This window comes from Heterocephalus glaber, unplaced genomic scaffold, assembly GCF_053883595.1.
Source record: "Heterocephalus glaber isolate CG9 unplaced genomic scaffold, H.glaber_assembly_v1.0 deba00000331, whole genome shotgun sequence".
Classification (NCBI taxonomy): domain Eukaryota; kingdom Metazoa; phylum Chordata; class Mammalia; order Rodentia; family Bathyergidae; genus Heterocephalus; species Heterocephalus glaber.
This window is the reverse complement of record NW_028258142.1, coordinates 3,997,687-4,019,077: the sequence shown is the minus strand read 5'-3', so window position 1 is coordinate 4,019,077 and position 21,391 is coordinate 3,997,687. Positions and strand designations below refer to the sequence as shown.

At 42.8% G+C, this 21,391-nt stretch overlaps 1 long non-coding RNA gene across 1 annotated transcript; it reads left to right on the top strand.

The window, feature by feature from the left end:
- Positions 1-397: 397 nt before the first annotated feature.
- Positions 398-18,004, top strand: LOC147830009 (uncharacterized). Its single transcript, XR_015443075.1, has 3 exons — positions 398-805; positions 8,035-8,190; positions 16,824-18,004. It is a non-coding gene; the product is annotated as an uncharacterized LOC147830009 (long non-coding RNA).
- Positions 18,005-21,391: the final 3,387 nt, after the last annotated feature.

The window sequence follows — 21,391 nt, the reverse complement described above, 5'->3', positions numbered from 1 at the left end:
TTTGGGTATCTTTCAGAAAACTAAAACCTTGTCTTCAAAGGTAAGAGATAGGAGAAATAACTGAGCAGCAGGAAATACCCTTGTGCATTTGTTTCTGCTGGGCTCTGTTAGGCTTTTCTGCTGATGAGAATCTATGTTCGCAGAAGGTGAGAGATCTGTTTAAAGGCCCACCCCTGCTGGTGCTGGAGCCCCCATGCTGGCAGCAGCCGGTGTGGGACCCCTTCCTCCAGGGCCCGACCCCTCCACATGGAAAATGGTTGAGAATAGTGCCCTTTTCCCAGGGTTAGAGTCAGAATTATTACCATTGGAGTCTTTTTTTTTTTTAACTTTGAATTTAACATTTGAAAAAATTGGTACATTTTCCTAAATTGGGACTAAAAGAATGTTGATTGGAAACATGTTAGTAGCACCACAGAACTTAGCTTCTCAACTCTTGTGCTCAGGGATCAACTAGTAGAGTTGTAGGAAGCTGGTGTTTTGGGAGTGGTGTAGTAAATACTTTTAATTTTACTGACAAAATTGTAAATGATACTCTTGGTTTGTAATATAGAGTAAAGCAGGCCTTTTAATAGTCTCAGACGAAACATTCTGGAATAGGAAGCTGGGAGGGTGTGAAGGGGGCGTTTAGAGTTTCCTCTCTGAAGTTCCTGAGCTGGCTTCTGAGGTGCAGAAGAATGATTCCCAGCCGCCCCCGTAGCTCCAGGCTCCCTCCCTCCTCTCCTGGACGAAGGCAATGGCTTCCACATTCTTCGGCTAAAAGGATCTCTCCAACCAGCTTGTGCTTTATGCCTCCAACCAGCTGCAGGTAATAATTGTGTGTCCTCACTTTAACACAATGAATGGCGCTATTGCTTAAACAAATGGCAGAGTATTTTCTTTGAGCTTTCTTTTAGGATTTCAAAACCCTGATGGAATTTAAGAGAATATAAAAGCAAACACGGGGAGAAATGTACTACATTTTGCTATTGTGATTTCAGGAAGACAGTTAAAGAGCACATTGATGAGTTTGTTAATGAACTTTGTTTAAGACATACTACACCTTAAAATCCTGCTAAAATTAGAGAAAGATCCAGATGTCGTACTTCAAAACAAAATCCCCAGCAGCCTAGTTTCTCATCACTGTTTCAGCTTTATTTTTCCTTTCCTTTTTTCCTTACAGTGTCAGGAAACTTATTTTGGTAGCAATGTGCACATTTTCGAGCAAACCATTTGAAACTATTTGTATAAAACTTGAACGTAATAAGCTTGGGGCAGCATTGTGCCTTATTTGGATTGCAGTTGCTCACCCTTTTCAAGTGGCATTAGTGAACTCCAGCTTTAAAGGCTTAATGAACATGCGCATAATACTCACCAGGCAAGGCAATCTTGTCAGAAACTGCAATTTGGGCTAAAAACAGCATTTTTGTATATTTGATTTGCTAATTCCCCAGAATTAGGTAAATGGTTGCTGGTCATATTGATTTATGTTAGTATCATGTGAAAATATCATTTGGCCTACCATGTTTGAGACATCTTAGCTTGATCTGTATCTGGGTTTTTTCAAACACTAAAAAAAAAGCCTCAATGTCCTTTGGCCATGTGAAGACTTATCTTTCCTTCATTTTATTCAAATAACATGAAGCTACAGATGTATGTGGCAGTATCATAACACATATGCAGACATATGTGTATTTTTTAGGTATATTTATAATTGGATTTTAATAACATCCTCTTCCAGTTACAATTCTGCTTTGGTTCAATTTGCTTTAGGATTCCTCCTTTTTGTGGTAATATGATAGCAAATTGATTTGGAAAGCATTATTTAATGGTCTGTGGGTTGGGTACAGCGACTATCCTTGTGTTCATTCAGGGCCTTTGTAACTGAACACAGCCTGGTTTATCCTGAGAACCGCCAGTCTCCACAGGAAAGAATGGCTCCTGACATTTGTAGAGTTAAAATATAGGATTAATGATCAGCTTTTAATGTGCAAATTAAGTATTCAGTATGAGTATTCAGCTTTCCTTTTACCCATCTTATTTAACCCAAATTCTCAGTCGAAGTGCAGGTTGAGTCTCTGCCTCAACCAACCGGGTTCATAGTAAGATGAGATTTCTAGCTAGATTTATAGGATAAAATAAAGAATTACAAGGAAGAATACTTGGGAAAGTGGCATATTTGTATTTCCACTGAAATGCCATCAAGATTTCAAAGAAGTTAATGATTAACTTTAAAAACTACAAGGCCTGGATCCCAGTTTAAAAAATAAAAAAGCTGCTGGGTGGCCGAGCAAGCTGCGTGCATTTCCCCCTCCTCAGTGTTATGTACTGACCACGAAAGGGGCAATCTAGGGTTTCACGCTCTAGCAAGAACAGATAGTCTTGTTCAGAGCAAACCTGGGAAACGGGCTTTGCCCTGAAAACCACAGTGCAGTTGCCTGCTTTCCTTAAGTGCTTACTCACTTGTTTTCTTAGTCAGTAGATCTTGAAAATTATATCATTTTTCATCCATGGCAACCTATCTAGAAGCTACTTATAAACATCATGTTATAAATGGCTAAAAACTATCATATATTTTTGTAACTGGAGAAAAACATTTAAAAGCATAACATTACAAAGAGCTTTGTGTCTGTTGTGTCTGCAAAGAGATGGGACATTTATTTTGCAGAACTCTGTGCATTGCTGTGTTTCAGAACTGACATTTCTCATGCTAAATAAAGTCCCTTTCTTTAAAAAAAATTATTTACCATACTCAAATAGCTTCCTTTCTGCTGTCTTGCTGGGTTTTATATTTCTTTGGTCATTTTATTTATTTTGTGGAACAGGATTGATTTGTAAGGTTTTCTTTTTCATTTTTATATTGTTTAAAGTTATTCTTCGGGCTGAGTAACATGGGTTTCCTAGGCACACGCATCCTGGAACAACAGCCTGCAAGGAGGCCTGGCTGAACCACCTCCCAAGTCCAGTGGTGTGAACACAGCTCCTGCCAGCAGTGAGGGAGGTGCTATGAAAGGCATGCTGTATAGTCTTTCGAACACTCCCCTCTCTTGCAGCCCGCAAAGTATTTGCATCATTCTTCATATCATAGTGCACAGGCTAACAGGAAAAGTACAATTAAAGAACTTGGGAACTTTGGTCATAACAAACTTCCTCTAAATGGCTCCCAGTGGATTGCTTTTGTTATTTCAATAACAACGCCAATTTAAAAGGATGCCACTCACCTCTATCAAGTCATGCCATATATTGTTGATAGCTTTTGAGAAACATAAGCCATATATAAATTAAACTTAGAGATCCTCTTTTCAGTGCAGACAGACATGGAGGAGGCCAAGGTTTTATAGAAGTAAATTTTAATGGGTATGCCCCTTATGAAGAGGGGTAGGTTATTAACACTATGGCCGCATAAGGACCTTCCAATAACATCCTTGATTCTAGCCAGTAAACACTAAAGTCTCAGTCTCTCTCTCTCTCTCTCTCTCTCTCTCTCTCTCTCTGCTGGGGATGGAATCCAGGGCCTAGCTTATGCTAGGCAAGTACACTTAGACTGAGCTACATCTCCAGCCTCTAAAGTCACTTTTAATGAACACCCACCCAACATTTGATGTGTGTCTCCTAATAGTGATGGAGGTGTGCTCGCTTCAGCAGCACATATACTAAAACAGTGATGGAGGGCTCAAGAGTGGGAGGAAGTGGAGGGATTGAGCAAAACCGATTTGGGGACATGGAACCAGAAAAGATTCTATGGCATGCCGGGGGCCGCCCCTCTGCAGAGCTGTGGCTCTTGGCCTCCAGCTGAACTTGCTGCCTTTCCAGGCTCAGCACCTCTTTGGGCCAAGAGGCCTCTTGCCTTCTCGGGGTGGGGGGAATCCAGACTCTGGTTCTTCCTTTTTCCTTTTGTTTGGAAAGCAAGCAAAGTCATTGCTGGAACTCTAGACCTAGGAGCCTGTGAAAAGTGATAGAGACCACACGATGGACAGAATCACTACCAGACATCCTGTTAATTTGATGGAGACCATTTATAAAAATGACATTTTTTGTAATACTGCAAATAATTATTCTGTAACAGCCACAATGACAACAACTGGCAAAATTATGGCACATCTATCTCCTTCATTGATATTCTTATTTTCTGTAGTTCATATCTCATATTAGAAAACTAAAATAAATAAGGGTGGAGGGGGTGAAGGAAGGGCAGGGGAATGGGAAAAAAATAAGAACCAAGATACATCATGTAAAGGTACAAGATCCCAATGATGAATGTAACTGTATTGTATACCTGAAATGTACCAATAAACTTAATGGAAAAAAAAAGAAAACTAAAATAGAGATGGGACCTAGGTTCCTAGAAAACAGATGTTTCAGTTGTGTAATATTGTATAGATGAATATTTGTCAAATATCATTAATTTTAACAATCCTTTTTGCATCTGACTTCTCCCTCAAAGCTTGACTGGTGGTCACTTGCACTGATATTATGGTCTGTCAGCAACCCTTCCCAGAGAGGGGTCCCTGTTCTTATAAATGAGTCTCCAGGAGGGCCAATTCTGCACCCACAGAAGTCCTAAAATGACTTGAGTGGTCTCTATTGTAAAAAGACCACATCTTTCATATAGGCGTGACATGTGAATTGAAAATCTGCATCAAGACAAATCCGCAAAGTCTTCTAAGGCCAGATTTTCTTGAAAGAGTAAGCTAAATATATTAAATTTAGAAAAAGAATCTCAAGTTGACTTTAGCGTTTTCTTAATTGTGATTTTTGTTACCTGGAAACAACTTCTAAGGGAAGTTAAAAACATCTTTTAAACTTAGGTGGGAAATGATGGTAGAAAACAATCTTCAATGATAAAAAGAAGTCCTGCTTTTAAGAAACATCTCTGGTATCTGTAATTCTATTGAATAAATAGCAAAACTATTTAACAACTGTCAAGACTGACAAATTGATACAATTTTTAAAAGTCATCGAAAGGCCTGATTTAAGGCACCTTAAGCTATTATATAGGTGTTCTATTGATGTTAGGTTGTTCCAAACAGCTTTGGAGTTTTCAAACATTAAAGTAACACAATTGAAATGTTGATGATAATATGCACACATGTGGCAGAACTCAATTATGTTTTGCAAGAAAAGAGACTGAGGTATGCCACAAAAATTGAGTAAGTAGGATAAATTCAATTTCCCAATCAGTGTCATGGTTCATACCTCAGACAATCACCACCATACATTTGCCACAATAGCAAAATAAATTAATACCTTAATACTTCATTATGCAATTTTTGCATTTAGGAAACCTTGGTAGGTTGCCTATCTAAAAAATACTGTTCTTTATTTTTTTATTTTTATTTTATTATTTTTTCTTGGTACCAGGGATCAAACTCAAAACTTTGCACTTGAGAGGCAGGCAGCGGAACCACTGAGCTAAATCCCTGGCCCCAAATACTGTTCTTTAAATGAAAATTTCCATTTACTTCTGCTATCAAATATTTATGTCTTCCAATATTTTTTATGTCTCTTGGAGACTGATCAGAAGTTCTTTAACCAAAACCAAATGTACCATTAGAAAGACAAAGAAAAGACACAAGTGACACTGAGAAAAGCAAACTTGGAATCCTGTTTATCTGATACTCAGGAGGTTGCGTGGGCAGTTTTCTTATTTCAGAAAAAATAACATGAACTTAATTAATTCATTAATTCCTGGAGAAATGACCCCAGCACATGGCATCTTACAGTGTGGGTAAGAGACTGATTATGATTCACCCCACACATGGAGTGGAAGGGAGAGATGCTCAGGCTTCCCGCCCATCCTGCCTGGTGTTAGTCTCTTGACTGTGCTGCAGTTTTCTCTATATAACAATAAGACCCTGGTCTGGAGAATGGAACCTCCCACGTTTCCACTAAGGACAGCTCACATGCCATTTGGACTTGCCAGACGCAGTGTTTTCTGTGAGTAATATGTCCGCTGTGTCTTTAAAAGAACCACCGTGTCAGCTTTCATCTAGCTGTTTGCACTTTTACCTGTAACCTGATTGTGGGCAGGAAAGGAGAACTCAGGCATCCCTCCCCTCACTCTGTTACCAATAGCATTTGTTTAGTTAGTAATTCTATCTCAGCCGGGACTTTTCCCATTTGCTGGGTTTGTTGCACTCTGTGCATAGCTCCATCTCCATGGCAATGGGAAAACACGATGCTGGGGATTGGAGAGGGGGCGAGGGAGCCATGAAACACTACCCTCTTCTCTGGCCTCCTGGGAGGGGCTGGGCTAATTTATATGTCAAGTTAAGGGATGTTGGGACTCAGAGATCAAAGAAGGTCAAAGGGGGCTCTTGGAATGGGAGATATTTATTGTGTTTAATATAAATACAAATGTGTCCAAGAAGAGAAATTGAAACTTTAAAAGGTTAGTAAATATAAATAGCACCTCTGAAAGTGGGTAGATTGCTAAAATTAACTGGCACTTTAAAAGGCTGTCTTAATTTAAATTGGGATAAATTAAGACAGTGACAACTTCAATTGAAATTGAAAATACAAATCACTTGAAAACATTGATTAAGATTTTTAACTATGCTTTAGGAAGACTGTAATACTTCTGGCTATAAGTGCTACAATTACCAGATGCATATTAGAAATTTCTAGTTTCATTTCTTGGCTACATATGTTTTGTTATTAAAGACATTTGTGTCATTCTATTAACCATCCGGTTAACACTATGCCGTTATATAGCATTAATTTTACAAATTGTGGTATGGAGGATGAGCATCTGTTATAAGAAGGGGCTTTGTGTTTGGGGGGGCTCCATTAGTGAAACAATTTATAAGCCTATAGTAAAACTGATATGATGGGAAATGACTTCTATTCAGCTAACTCAATTATTAGTGCTAATTGGGGCTAGGTGAAGCATGAATAATTAAAATTCACAGATAATCCAAAAAGCTCTACATAACTTCAAACTTCTCCTCCATCAAACCAATTATCAGAGGAGCTAACAAATAGGGAAAAAAATGGCTTAAATTGAATTTCCCTTCCCCAAAGATTACCACTATGCTGTCTTTTTATTGATTAATTCAGAACCAGAGCCAACGATTAACTATATCCTAGAGACTAACTTACAAATAGTCCCCAACAATTAAAAAGGGAAAGATTAGATTCCAAGACTTTGTTTATAAATCAGTTGTTTGCAGCTGAGAATGCTTTTTCTTCTAGAACAAAGTTGTTCATTGTGTTTGGCTTGTAGGGCGGCCCGCAGAGGTCACCAGTAACCTGATAACACTGGAAATATATTTAGGATTCTAAGTTCCTTAATCAGTCCCTTTTGAATCCTAAATCCTCACCCTCCAGGCCCTAAATCTCTCCCACACTTAAACCTAAGTTTCTTTTTAATTGAGGCAAAACTTTCGCAACACAAAATTAGTTCTTTTTTCAATGCTAGGGATCAAACCTGGGGCCACAATCATGCTAGCCAAGCACTCTACCAAAGAGCCACATCCCCAGTCCTGAGTTAACCATTTTAAAGCATACAATTCAGTGGTATTTAGTACATTTACAGTGTAGTGCATCTACCACCTTTGTTTAGCTCCAAATCATTTTCACAGCTCGGAAAGTGTCCCTGAGCAGTTAACTGTCCTGCTCCCCTTCCTCCAGCCCCTGGCAACACGAGTCTGCTTTCTGTCTCAACTGATTTGCTTATTTTGGATATTTCATATACGTGCAGTCGTACAACATGTGAGTCTTTGTGCGTGGCTTCTCTCATGTAGCATTATATGTTCAGAGTTCATCCATGTTGTGGCATGTGTCAGTACTGCATTCTTCTTGATGGCTGAATAACATTCTGTTGTGAGGACAGGCCACATTTGTTGATGTTTTCTCTGATTGATGGACACCTGAACTGTTTCCACCTGTGGCTACCGTGAATGATGTTCCTATGAAACCTAAGTCATGCTTAGATGCATAAGGAAATCGGGAGTGGAGGGGACAGTGGGCACATGTGTGGGAGGGAGGAACTCCTGGGGGGGGTGAGGGGGGGGCAGAGCCCATGAGGATAGTGTCCTCAAGGGAAATTTCCGACAGGGATAGCCTCGTGGAGGAAGGGGCTGAGGACAAATCAAAAACTGGGACTTCGGAGAGGAGGAACAGCTAAGGGCCACAGCCTGTGGAGGAAAACCTCCGATGGAAGTATGCCGGCTTCTGATGGGAGCAGGGCTGCAGGAGCCCAGCAGGAATCTGGTGAGTACTCTGGGCCTTCCTCCTGCCTGTGCTGAAAGCAGGGGCAGCTGCCAATTTCAATCAGAAAGCACCACTGACAGGGAATTCTGTCACCCTGATGTTAGTGTCCCATACCAGGCTGTTCATGCGTCCTGGAGAACTGCACCTGGACGAGAGCTCCAGGACCTCCTCATGCCTCTCCCACTCACTCATATGCCCTCTACCCTGCATTCTCCCTGAGACTAGGCAGAGCATTCCAGAACTTCAAAGGCAAGGCCTTCTCTTGCTCGGGTTGTGCCTAGTTGGAATTTTTCAATAACTTCTGTTGATCAGTGTTCTTCATAATAGAACAAGATGAGCTGCATAATTTCTGATTTTGCAATTTGGTCCATTTTTATGTGTTAAATATATTCAGAGTCTGTCAAGAAAATCTATACACACTTCAGGAAAAGAAAAACTTGTATAAATATTTTAATACTAAATTTTTTGAGATATCATGAGATTGACCTCTACAGTTACAAGAGGTGCTCAAAGTGGTGATCATTAGCTTCCAGACATTTGTTAGTACGATGAAGTGCTGCTTGGGTAACCTTGGTCATTGAGATTGTTGTACACGAATTTTCAATTTCTTCTCTGAGGGCTGGCAGCATAGTGGGTTTTTTGCGATATATGACATCCTCTAAGGTCCCCCATCCGAGGATAACACAATCTGTTGAAAAAAATTGTACTACTTTTCTTTTTCTGAAGTGTGTATACATTTTTTGGCAGAGTATATACATGGTTTTTTATATGTGTGTATAATATATGTAAGTACATGTATATAATATTTTGAAACAATGCATATCTATCCCCATTTATGTGCTCCATAAGCTTCATTGTGAATTCAACAAATAAAATTTGTCCAAGATCCAACCACACCAATACATTAATATATAATTTTTCTATGTTGCCTTTAAATGCTTATTATAGAATATTAAGTAATTTGCCCTTTGCACCATTTTGTCACATTTTGAGGTATTTTTATAATAAAAAGTAAATTTATGTGGCAATGTCTGTTCTTCACAGCATTAAGGACAGGGTTGTCTCGGCAAGGATAGTCCTTAGGGGACCCTATCACAAAGTCAAATTATGCAAGATGACCCAGGAAAACAAGAGCTGTCCCCTTTGGAAAGTGTATGCCTTTCAAATGGAACAAGAAAAGTGCTCATAGATACAAATGCTTTCAGGTTCCACTGGAGACTGTTCTGGAGGTCTGTAGCAGTGTAGGGATCCCAGGAGCACGGTGCTAACTGCCCCAGTCCTGGGGACGCCACTGCTGCTGCCCACCATCTGCTCCGTGGTCCATGCGGCAAAGTATTAATAGACCTACCCCACCTGCTGTCGTAGGTGGGTGGGGCCCACACAGAGATGGGTGTCTTCCTCACCTGGGCAGAGGCACCTCTGGGGCTCAGGACACTTCCTGTCTAACTTACAGATAGTTCCAGTTCCAGGTGCTAGGACTGGAGCAGGAAAACTCTTCTGGACCATCCGAGGTAAATATGAAGTCAGTGGGATGTCCAGTTCCTTGCCTCCTGCTCCTGTTCACCTGCCTCACTCCTTGGGCCTCCTATTTAGGTGACTCTGAGTCAGTATGACCTGCTTGTTCTCAGGCCAAGTCCAGCTGTCTTAGTTAATTTTCTCATTACTGAGATAAAATACTCAACACCCAAAGTTAAAGGAGAAAAGTTTTATTGTAGCTCACAGTTTGTAGAAGTTTCAGTCCATAGTTGGCTGGCTCCAACTCAGAGTGGCACATGGCAGAGGGGCCTCACGGAGGACAAGGAAGCAAAGCACTGATCAGGGAAGTAGTGAGGCAGCAAGCAAGACAGCAGCCCTCTTTCTGTCCCTTACATTCTGTCCACACTATGTGCCCTTGGGTTGGGTAGCACTCACACCCAGGAAGGGCCTTCCCATTATCCATACCCGGAATTATCCCAAACCAATCAGTGGACTAATTTAGTAATCACACACCCTTGATGCCCACATCACACACTTAAATCCAGCCACCTCTGAAAAGCACCACCTGTGACCACATGAGGCTTTGAGGGGACTTCCAGACATCAGCCATAACAGCAGCCTTCTGAGAGCTGCTGTCAAGTCACATAGCAGTGCTTACAACGTGCTGCAGATTTAAGTCATCCCCAAGTGGCCTGAGCTGGCTCAGTGTTGTTTGGTCCCTGGCTGGAGCCCTTTTCATCTCAGCAGAAGTATTGTCAGACTTCATAGGTTGGTCTCTATCTTCCTCTCATGAAGTCTCTGCAGGTGAAAAATCTAGCCACTGTTAATAGGACAGATGTTAGAGGGGAAGGAAACTGTTACTCTCCTTTCAACGCTAAATCACCTCCCTTGTTCTGGTTTTCTAGAGAAAAGTGCTCCCTCCTTGGTGAGGCCAGCCTCCTCCTGATCCCCTCACCATCTACCACGGTGCTACCAAACCTGTCCTCTGGTCACTTACCACTCCGCTCTCTACTATACTCTCGGTCAACAACGCTCAGATTCTCTCAACAGACAAAACCCCCTTATACCTGGTGAAGCCTCCTACTCAAGCCACTGTCCTGTGCCAGAGCACCACCCCCATGCCGGTAACCACCCTGGCCACTATGACACTGCCACCACCTCCATGGCCATCTCTCAACTCCATAAGCTCCTCGGAGACAGATGGTGGGCAGGACTAGGAGTGGAATGTGTACCCCACAGAGAATGTTCAATATTCAGAGGAAATGGAAGAGGAGAGAGGGAGAATGTGTGTGTGTGTGTGTGTGTGTCCACATAGCACATATTCTGAAATTCCCAAGCATGTTTTTCTAAAGTGTTCGTGTGTGTGTTTGTACATACCCTTGAAATCTTGGTAGTGTTTATTTTCAAGGCAGTGGACCCACAAATGACTTGGAGTCTTTTCTTATGTCCTCCTCCATTTGGCACACTTCTTACAATGAGTATCACTGCACACGTGGCTACTTTTCATGGAAGATGTTTGTGCACCAAACACTGAGCTCAGGCCCTACATGCATTTTTCTCATTTCATCCTACAACAACTCTAGAATTAAGGATCAAAATGCTCCTGTGCTATGATGAGGAAGCCTAAGCCAGGGGCTCAGAAGTAGCCTGGAGGCAGGAATGCTTGGGTGGGGATGAATACCCACACCAATGTGACTCGCATGGAGGCTGCTTTCTGGCTGGTGCCTTCAGGAGCCGCACATAAAGAACTGAGGAAAGGGGGGAGCAGGAGGGGGAGCTATGGGACAGTATCAAGAGGGGCCTCATCCTCCCGCAGGGAACGCTGAAGCCAGAGGAGCCCCAGAGGGACCCAGTGGAGTCCAAGAGGCCAGGCCAGGCATCACACCCCCTCCGCTGCTAGTCACTAGATGTGGGCCGTGTCCAGGGAGCATACATAAGGTCAGGTGAGGCACTCCAGTTCCCAGAGAAGTCCTCAGCTGAGTACTGCCAATGGTCAGTACTTTCTACAGCTAGGGACAAAGCCGGATGACACACTACTGTGGCCATGACAAATGCCTGGCTGCTGTCTAAGATGTAGGCACCCCTCCCAAGAGTCCTTCCTAGGATACCGCTGATGGGAATGGTCCTGGGATCCACCTTCCCCTGTTCCCCAGGCTCATCTTGAGCTGTCCTGGTCCTGGGGATGGTGTATATTGGGGGGCTGAGAGTCCTCCACTAGGCCGTGAGTTCCTCCGGAAGTGATATGCTGGTCACCTTTGAGATGTCCTAAAATCTTGATCTTTCAAAAGGCTATGGGTAGCAGGCAAAGGACCTGCTCTGTGATCATTTCAAGCAAGACTTACTTCTCTGAGTGTAAATTTTTAAGGTTTAAGGGAGTTTATATTTTTAAAGCATTTGGGACAGGGCCTGACACAAAATAAGTGTTCTATAAAGACTCCATAAAATAAATTTGGTTCAAAGATGTATGAGAAAGCACGGAAACGAATCAGAAAAGCATGATTACTTGATTCATGACATGGAGAAAGTATTTTATCCTTCATTTCAGTCTATTTAACTGTAAACTAGGCATTAATAAAAATGTCATTACTGAAAGCAGGGGTGTGGAGATGTTGGTATTTTTTCAAGAACTCTCTGCTTCTCTGATCATGGAAGTGTGGAGTTGGACAGGTCACCCAGAGGCCTTTTGCTCCCTGGAAAGTTAGCATGGAAGGTAAGCAGATCCCAGGGGAACATTCATCTTCAGAATCTGCACTTGTGTTGTGGTGAGGTAGACAGTACAGACCACCATCCCCCCAGCACGAGATGAGCGAGCTTCATATGAGTGAGCGTATCCACAGGTACAGGTACATGGCCTTTCTCAGAGCCCTTCTCTCTACCCAATTGACTGTGAACCTGTTTGTTCAGGTAGCAGGACATGTTTGGGTGATACCGCATAACTTGCACCACCTGGTCTTCCCAGCCCCAGGAATACCTTTTAAAGGCAAGCAATTGTTGCTGAGCCTTTCACAGTTTTACCCTGAGACAAGGAACCATCCTCTAGTCTTAGCTAATTTGTGAAACAATTTGTATGAATTAGCTTTATTAAAGATTCATAAAACCTTCCAGGAGAACATGAACATCTAAGTGAACATATTTAATTTTTGTAGATTCAGAAAAAAAAAAACGTTAAAATTTCACATAACCCCTCACAAATGAGAGTTTTTAGAGCAATATCCATGATATTACATTGGCCATGGATAATAGTTTTGATGACTTGTTCACCTATTAAGGGTCTTTGCTGTGACTTAATCAGAGTGACATTCTAACAGGCATTATATTTGTTTTGTATTTTGCTTTTGGTGGTGGGAATTAAATCCTGGGCCTTGAATGACTAGCATTCGCTCTACCACTGAGCTACATCCATAGCCCTTTGCATTATAGATGGGCCTGTCTGCAGTGGTTACTCTATAGAGTGTTCAGCAAAAATGCACAAAACCGGTAAAAATTCAACAATTCACCAAGATTGTACCCAGTATTTATTCAGCACTGTGAATGCTTCCAAGCCAGGGACTGTAGGGTAAATGAGAACAGTGTCCCTCACTCCAAGCACTACCACAGGGAGGGAGACAGACACATACACGGGTTTGTGGAAAGTGATCTTGTAAGTTCAAGAAAGAAGCACAAGTAAACAGAGCCGGGGGATTATCTGGGAGAGTCAGGAAGACTCTTCAGGGAAGTGACTGGTCAGTCGGTCAGGCAGTTTTGTTTTCATGAACACGACTACCCATGGCCTAAGTGTCATGAAAATAACACCAAGAAGCCTGTGCCATAAGGGCCAGGCTTGGTTGCAGTGTCCAGGGCAGGAGGAAGAGGAGACACTGAGCAAGCTGTGCTGGATGATGGGATTCTGTGGGCAGCAGAAGAGAGGTCCACCGGTGAAATTCTCTCTTCCTTCCCTTTTGTTTTCTCCCACGGCTAGCCTGCCCCCTTTGGTCGATAGGGAGCCACTATTAATAAATGCCAAAGTTAGCTGGGCATGATGGTGCACACCTGTATTCCCAGCACTCTGAAAAGCTGAGGTAGGAGGATCCCAAGTTCAAGCCCAGCCTGGGCAACTTAGCATCCTAGTGAGATCCTATCTCAAAAATAAAAAATGAAAAGGGTCTGGGTCGCTCAGTGCAGAGACTCTGGGTTCAATTTTCAGTACAGCAGGAAAAAAGAAATCACCAAGTCACTGTTTCTTATATCCACACAGTGTACGTATGTAGTCCTGTGCACTATAATGTAATTTTGAGTGCTCGCTTCGGCAGCACATACACTAAAAATATAATGTAGTTTAGGGTAATTTTCAGATGTGCTAGGTGGGCTGTTGTGAAATTTCAGCAAGCCAGCCAAAACCTAAACTACCAAGTTTAGTCTCCCTTCTCCAGTCCCCGCCCTACCTGTGATGAGCTAGAATGTTCACATTCGCTTCAGCACTGCTTCTGTGTGTACTTGGGTGCACTGTGAAGAAACAGCTGCAGGGTAGACACAGCCTTAGACAAAACACCCCTGAGACACCAGGATAAATATATTAATGATCAGTGTCCTGGAGGATCATCTTAACAGACATATTCATTTGCCTGAGTGCAGATTTAGAGCGCATGAATGACACATGTTACATTTGGTGGAGTGAAGTTTAGGCACAATCACCCTCTTTTTGTTTTACCCATCTTCTAGAAAATTATACAGCAGATAAGTTAGGAGTTAAAAGAAATAATATTGAGTGAAGAAAATAGCTCCTAAAATAAATAGATATGACATTTTCAGGATATGTAGAGGAGTAGACAGTTTGACTCTTAACCCCTTTGTTACCTTTGTACCTCACATGTTGGGAGACCGAGGACAGATTCTGAGCAGGCAGAGAAAAGCGTTTTACTTGAAAACCCTCTAAAAAGATGGTGTTTGGTTTCTGCTTGTGTAGATAGACTAGTTCCTGTGCAGCCCCTGACAATGAGTGTTATTTGGTCCCAGTGATAAGCATGGAGATAAGCAACTGGACTTTCTCCCGATGGTTGTCTTCGTGAGTTTAAATAATCTCTGCTGGCACAGTACATCTCGTTTCTCTGAGGCTGGAGCAAGTTCTAGACACAATGTAGAGCGCCAGGCAGAATGTATCTCAGAGCAGCACAGAACTGGTGACAAAGTCAGGTTTAGGAATAGTTAATCCATGGAGGTACTATTTTTATTTGATTTGATATGTGGCCATCAAGTCTGCAAAGAATTGACTGGGAGCAGGAGTGCATCTCAGTGGGACACGTTGATACCCAGGCTTTGTCTGCCAATCACAGAGGCCTCATCCATCTCTGTAGGGCCAGGGACAGACCCCACTGCACGGTGTGAGGTGGGTCTCCCTGGACCCCATCTCTGTGCAGTGAGGAACAACCAGTGGGGAAGGACTGTCACTTGGGGCCCAGGGGCTTCTGCTTCAAGCAGGTCTGGTCCTGTGACTCTTTGGACCTCCCTTGTGTGACACTGTTGACGCTTACAGCTGGCTTCCTGGCTGTCTCATCTAGATGAATCTGGTTCTGCCATCACTGAATTTGTTCTTGTTACAAGAGTCTAGGGGGTGGGGCCTTTTCAGCCACAGAGCCATTCACCTCTCTGTCCCTAAGCTCAGGCATAGAAAGGTTTGGGAAGGACAGGCTGAGTCAACTGGGCTGGCTGTGTCCCTTTTCTTAAACTGTGGAGAGACCCAGAAGCCATTATTTTGTGTACACAAATGCTCTTTTATATGTAAAGATATTTCAAAAATCTTTTGTATATTAAAGAAGTTTCTAATACCCGGAAGTGGTGTCGTCTGTAATCCCAGCACTCTAAGAGGCTAAAGCAGAACGATTGAAGTTCAAGCTTAGTCTGGGAAACTTAGCCACTCAGTGAGACCCTATCTCAAAATAAAAAATAATTTTTAATTTTAAAAAATGGTCTGAGGATGTAGCTCAGTGGGAAGGCCCTGGGTTCAATCCCCAGTACCACAAAACAAAACACATTCCAATTAACTCCTTCCTCCATCCAGTGCCCTGTTTCTTCTTGTATCATGTAAAACACTGAACACATTCCAATCATCCATTCTCTTTATTAAAACTCTAGTCCAAAAGGAAGAGGAAAAACAACAGGTTGAAGAGCCATCATTTTGGTGACCGTTAAGCATTTTAAAGTATGTGCAAATTTGTTTACATGCATGAACAGTATGGGTCCCAGATGTGCAGGATGCCCACACTACAGCACACATCCACATTCAGAGCCCCTGTCAGTACTCAGGTCACTGGGTCCCATCCCAGGGCTTCTGACTTGGCAGCTCTGGAGCTGATCAGAATTTACTCTTCTGGGAAGTCCCTAGGGTTTGCAGATGCTCCTGGTCTTTGGATCATGGGAATGGAGTTCTACTGGTTTGGAGGAAAGGATTCAGTGACTGTTATGTTTAGACTACAATTCCTGTTTTATGTATTCAGAAGTGGGGCTTTTGAAAGCTGATTGGGTCAGGAGGGCCTTATACTCATCAGTGTATGATCCATAGTGCTGAGTGCACTGTGTATGTGTCTGTGGGGGTGGGGCGGCACTGAAGAGGCTCCTTCCTTCTCTGTCTGCTTTCTGGCTACCATGAGGTGAGTAGTTTTTTTCTCACATGCCTTTCCACCATGATGTTTCTGCCTGGGAGGGAGCTGACCAGGGACTGACTCCCCTGACCATGAGCCAAACTAAACCTCTCCTTCTTTAAGCTGTGGGTGTCAGGTATTATGTCCCAGCAATGGGAAATCTGATTAATACAGTGACCCTCCTGAAGAGAGTTGACACAATTACTTCTGAGGCATAGGGTGTGTGTAGCAGCTGGAGAGACAATTTAGAACTTTTCTTCTGTACTTTTTTTTTTTTCAATACTGGAGATTGAACCCAGGCCCCTCACAGGGAGCTACCTCCATAGTCCTTTTTTCTTTTTGATTTTTTATTTTGAGATAGGGTCTCAATGAATGACTAAATTGCTCAGGTTAGGCCTGAGCTTGCAATCCTCCTGCCTCAGATTCCCAGAGTGCCTAGATTATAGGCATGTGCCTCCATTCCCTAGCTAGCATTTTTAATTATAATTTTTTAAAACCCAAGTGCTACCTGGGCTCTGAGCAATGTTCCTTTCTATTTCACAGTTCCAAGTTGATGACCTGGCTATATATCTGAGGAATCATAAAATATAATCATGTGTAAACTCAGCTTAGTCTTCAGTAATCAAACACAATGCAACAAGCCAATTTGGCCCATTATTAATGATACACGTCATTGTTTGTATGATCATCAGGCAACAAGGTAAGTAAACTAGCTAGCTTATTAGGTATTTCTCTTGTTACATAGCCCAATTTCTTGGTTTATTTTTGCTTTCCTTTTGTTCCCTTAGTTCTCCAGTATTTACTATAATCAACACTGTTGTTAGCAGCACTGTCTTAGCATCATGATGCTTAATTCTCCTCATCCCCAAATCCCACAACACACACACATGTAGTAGAGTTGACACAATGACTCTCCCCTCCTAATCTCCCCGCACTGAGTGCTCAGAGCTGAGGCATCCTGGGCCTCTCTGGGCCTTCCAAACAAGAGCATGTGCTGATGAAAGCAGTGATTCAAATGAAGAGGATGGGCAAGCTCGTGCGACAGGGATGAAGACCCTGTGCATGGGCCCCTCCCTTGGTGTCAGGCCCTGTCCTCTGTCTTTGGGACAGGTGATCATGCTTAATTTCCCTAATAATCAAATGTGGTAAATAAAGCCATTACTGTTGCTTTACCGATAAAGAAACTGTCATTCCTTTGCTGCCCAGAGCTGGAAAAGGACAGAGCTGGTATTCGAGGGCCTGATGGAGCCCACCCTTTGGCACGATGCCTCAGTGCTCTGGCTGTGCCCGGCTTTCTGCTGACCCAGGTATCATGGGAGGGCCTGGTTCTTCTGCCGAGGCAGCCTTCCTCCCTGCCCACCTCTCGGAGTGTTCTAGGCTGAACCATCGCTCAAGACCCAGGCACCATGTGTCTCTTTCACATCCAAAGGCAAAGTCCTTCTGCTACCCACCTCCTCATGTACGTCGACACCAAAGAGTGCAAACAGAGACAAAAGCCAAAGCATTCTCGATATTCACTGGAACAAACTGATGTGTGAAGCCTGATTGGAGACAGTTCACAAGCCTAAATGCTGAGACCCCTTTCTCCAGTACGTTGGTAGCCAGGGACAACTTTTATCTTTCCTTTTTTTTTTTGCTGTGCTGAGGATTAATTTTAGGGCCTTGCTCATGCTAGGCAAGGCTCTGCAAGGGGCAGCTTTCCTCTTCCAAGTGTCCACCTATTTAAGAAATACTAAGATGATGTTCTAGCTGGTGTAGTCCACACCTGTAATCCCAGCACTTCCAGAGATCTCAAGTTGGAGCAACTTAGTGACTTTGATTTTGTTGTTTTTTTTTTGGGTAACGGGGATCGAACTCGGGACCTTGTGCTTGCGAGGCAGGTGGCGACTTTGAGATTTTTTTGTCTTAAAATAAAAAACATAAGGGCTGCTGATGTAGCTTAGTGCAAAGGCTCTGAGTTCAAATCTCCAGCCTTATGTTACTTATTCTTTCTTTCCCCAGAAGTCTTTAAACTTGAGGATCACTAACAATTAAACTCTACATTCCTCACAAAACAGCACCAAGAGAGCACAAAAGTAAATGAAATCAGTCTCAACTTTGTCTCTTACCGAGTCTTTGTGGCCTTCATACCAGCAAAACGCAGCCCAACCTCTGCCTGGGGAATCCCCCTGCCCACCTCCTCATTTCCATGCTGGTTGCCATCAACCCTGGGCATGCCAAGCACCCTCCTCCTCCTCCTTGGCCTGTCTGGCTGGCTCTCTTGCCGCCTGGACTCCACACTCAGACTTTTTCTGCTTGCTAGGGATTCCTTACCTTTCAAAGGGTAGCTAAAGGATGTCTGAAGGTTCCATGTTTATCTAAGCCATGGGAAAGTGCCTGCCTTTTAGGCTCTATGGCACTTTCTTTTCCCATTAGAAAAGAGATTACTTAATTCCCTTGTCATGGCCAATTGTGCACACTCCATTTCTTGGTTCTGGGGCCAGAGTTGTCTTCTTCCCCTCTGGCCCACTTACCTGAGTTCCTTCCACAGTGGAGTCACAGTCAGTAGGGTAGACATTACTCTCCTCTTCCACCGTGGGTCTGCCCATCCTATGGGGGTCGGTGGCCAACTGAAATGTGTTTTTCTCATCTGTTTCCTTATAACTGCATGGTGGGTGTGTGTGTGTGTATTCATTCAGTCTCTCACATTTAAGCAAAAGATTTTAAAGGCAAGTGTGGCATCTTTTACTTTATATGATTCCTGAGCTGGAGAATTCTTCACTGGGTAAATGGTAGGAAATGCAGTGGTTCTTGACAGTGCAGTTTAAATCCTTGCTCATTTTGCTTCAAAATAATCATCATTTGAACTTTCTTTAATTAAAATGGAATTTTTACAGTAGACATTTTATTTTTAAATAACGAGCAAACTGGCTAGGCACAGTGACACATGCCTGAAATCCCAGCTACTTGGAAGGCTGAGGCAGGAGGATTACAAGTTTGAATCCAACCTGGCAAACTTACTGAGACATTATTTTTGGGGGTAGGGGGTACTTAGGATTGAACCCAGGGCCTTCACACAGAACAACATCTCCAGCTCCCTTTCCTCTGAGACAGAGTTTCACTTAGTTGCTATGTTGCTCAACCTGGATTCGATCGTTCAATCCTCCCACCTCAGCCTCCTGGAGAGCTGGGGTTACAGGTGTGCATACCACACTGTGCTGAGACGAAGTTTCAAAATAAAGAGTGAAAAGGGCTGGGCATGTCGCTCAGTGATACAGTGCCCCTGGGTTCAATCCCCAAAAAACAAACAAACATAAAAAACTAAAACTTCCTGAAGTCTCATGTGTATGTTCTGTGAAACTCTGCACAATCTTTGTGAGGAAAACATCTTTTGGTTAGGGCAGAGGCTGTCAAATTTCCTGAGACCCAGAGGATTTGGAAACTCGCCGAGTCAGTACACAGCATCCGTGTCCTTTCGGGAGCTGTGGCCTCTGCCTAGTGCCCATCCTGTTGGGGTTGAGGTCTTGATTCAGCGCTCACCCACACCTGAGGTATCTGTGAGATCTGATTATGCCACGAAGATCATCCACGCCCAGAAGTTGCTTCCTCCTCTTTCATTAGTATTTTTCTTCACATTCGCCCTTAATTGGGGTGATGTCTATGGACTTCCTTCCATTCTCCTAGTTAACAGATCATTGAAAATGTATCTTCCCATCCTAACATACCACAAGCTAGGGATCCTGGCTCCGTTTTCCAGCTTCCCATCTTCTGTGGTCTGATGGTCCAACCTGTTCTTTATCTAAGTTGATAAGGGTATTAGAAGGAATATGACATCTCCTGCAGCCTGCAGGTATGTGTGCTCCAAAATTGTTTTAAAACAAATATTGTCTCATAGCCAGTGATTCAAAATGAGAGCTTTTCACACACCCATCCAGTGCATAGCTGCTCTGGAAGAATCAGAGATGATGTCCCACCCAGCCAGGCTGTGCATTTTTGGGATCACCCTGGGTCCTAGCTCCTGCCAGTAGCCCCTGGCTGCTTCCCTTGGGACCACACCTCTGAGCCACCCAAGGCTCCTGTTGGCCAAACACAGCAGCCCCTTGCCCCTTGGGACTCAGACAGGAGTGGACAGCGAGGGGCTTGACCCTGGCATCTGTCTGGAGAGGTCAGAGGCCCTTACTGATCATTAAATATCTTTACCATTCCTTGACTTAGAACTTAATGTGGTACATTCTTTTTTGCTTCTTTTTTCTTTCCTTTTATTTTTTGTAGAAAATACTTTTCTGAAATTCTCACTACAGTGTAAAAATTCATACTTCATACTAAAAGCAATAGCTAAAGATTTTTAAACTTTAATACTGGGTATTGAAGCCAGGGTTACTCTACCACTGAGTTGTATCCCAACACTGCCCTCCCTTTTCTAACTGCTTTTTATTTTTTTGTTTTGAAGCAGGTTCTTGCTAAATTACCTAGGCTGGATTTTTGAGTTTGCAATGCTCCTGCCTCAGCCTCTCAAGTAGCTGGGATTACAGCACTGAGTCAGACTACAGTTTGGGATTTTTTAGAGTGTAGGTAAACCTCATCTTTTCCAATGACTTCTGAAAGAGGAAGAAAGGCTGGCTCCCCTTTCAAAAGAAAAAGGAAAATTTCTTCTTGGAAGAACCACTGTTATTGATACCAAGTGTTTTGGTCCAATCTTCCTTCCCTGCCCAACAGAACGAACGTGTTTCTGCTATAAAGTGTTTTGGGAAAAAGTTAGTGCAAGCATGTTTGAATTACTTTTTAAATGTATTTATAAATTGTGGTAAAATATAAAGCCATCCACCCCAATTCTCCCTCTCGTAGTTCCTGTTCACCTCTAATCTGCTTACTGTTTCTGTCACTCTGCCTACTCTAAATATTTCATCTAAATATGTCATGGTTAATATGACAATGTGTGATTGAAAAATACAATGTGCATTTAAATTTTTAAAATTTGTTGTAGTAAAAAAAAGCATTACCATTAATCCCTCTCAAAATACTCCCCCATTGCTTTGAACCCACTTATCCCATTGCTGTTGCCACTTTATGAAGAAGTTCTGGAAGTCCTCTTTCATTCATGTCTCTAGTCGCACTGTTATGGCTGTCTGGAT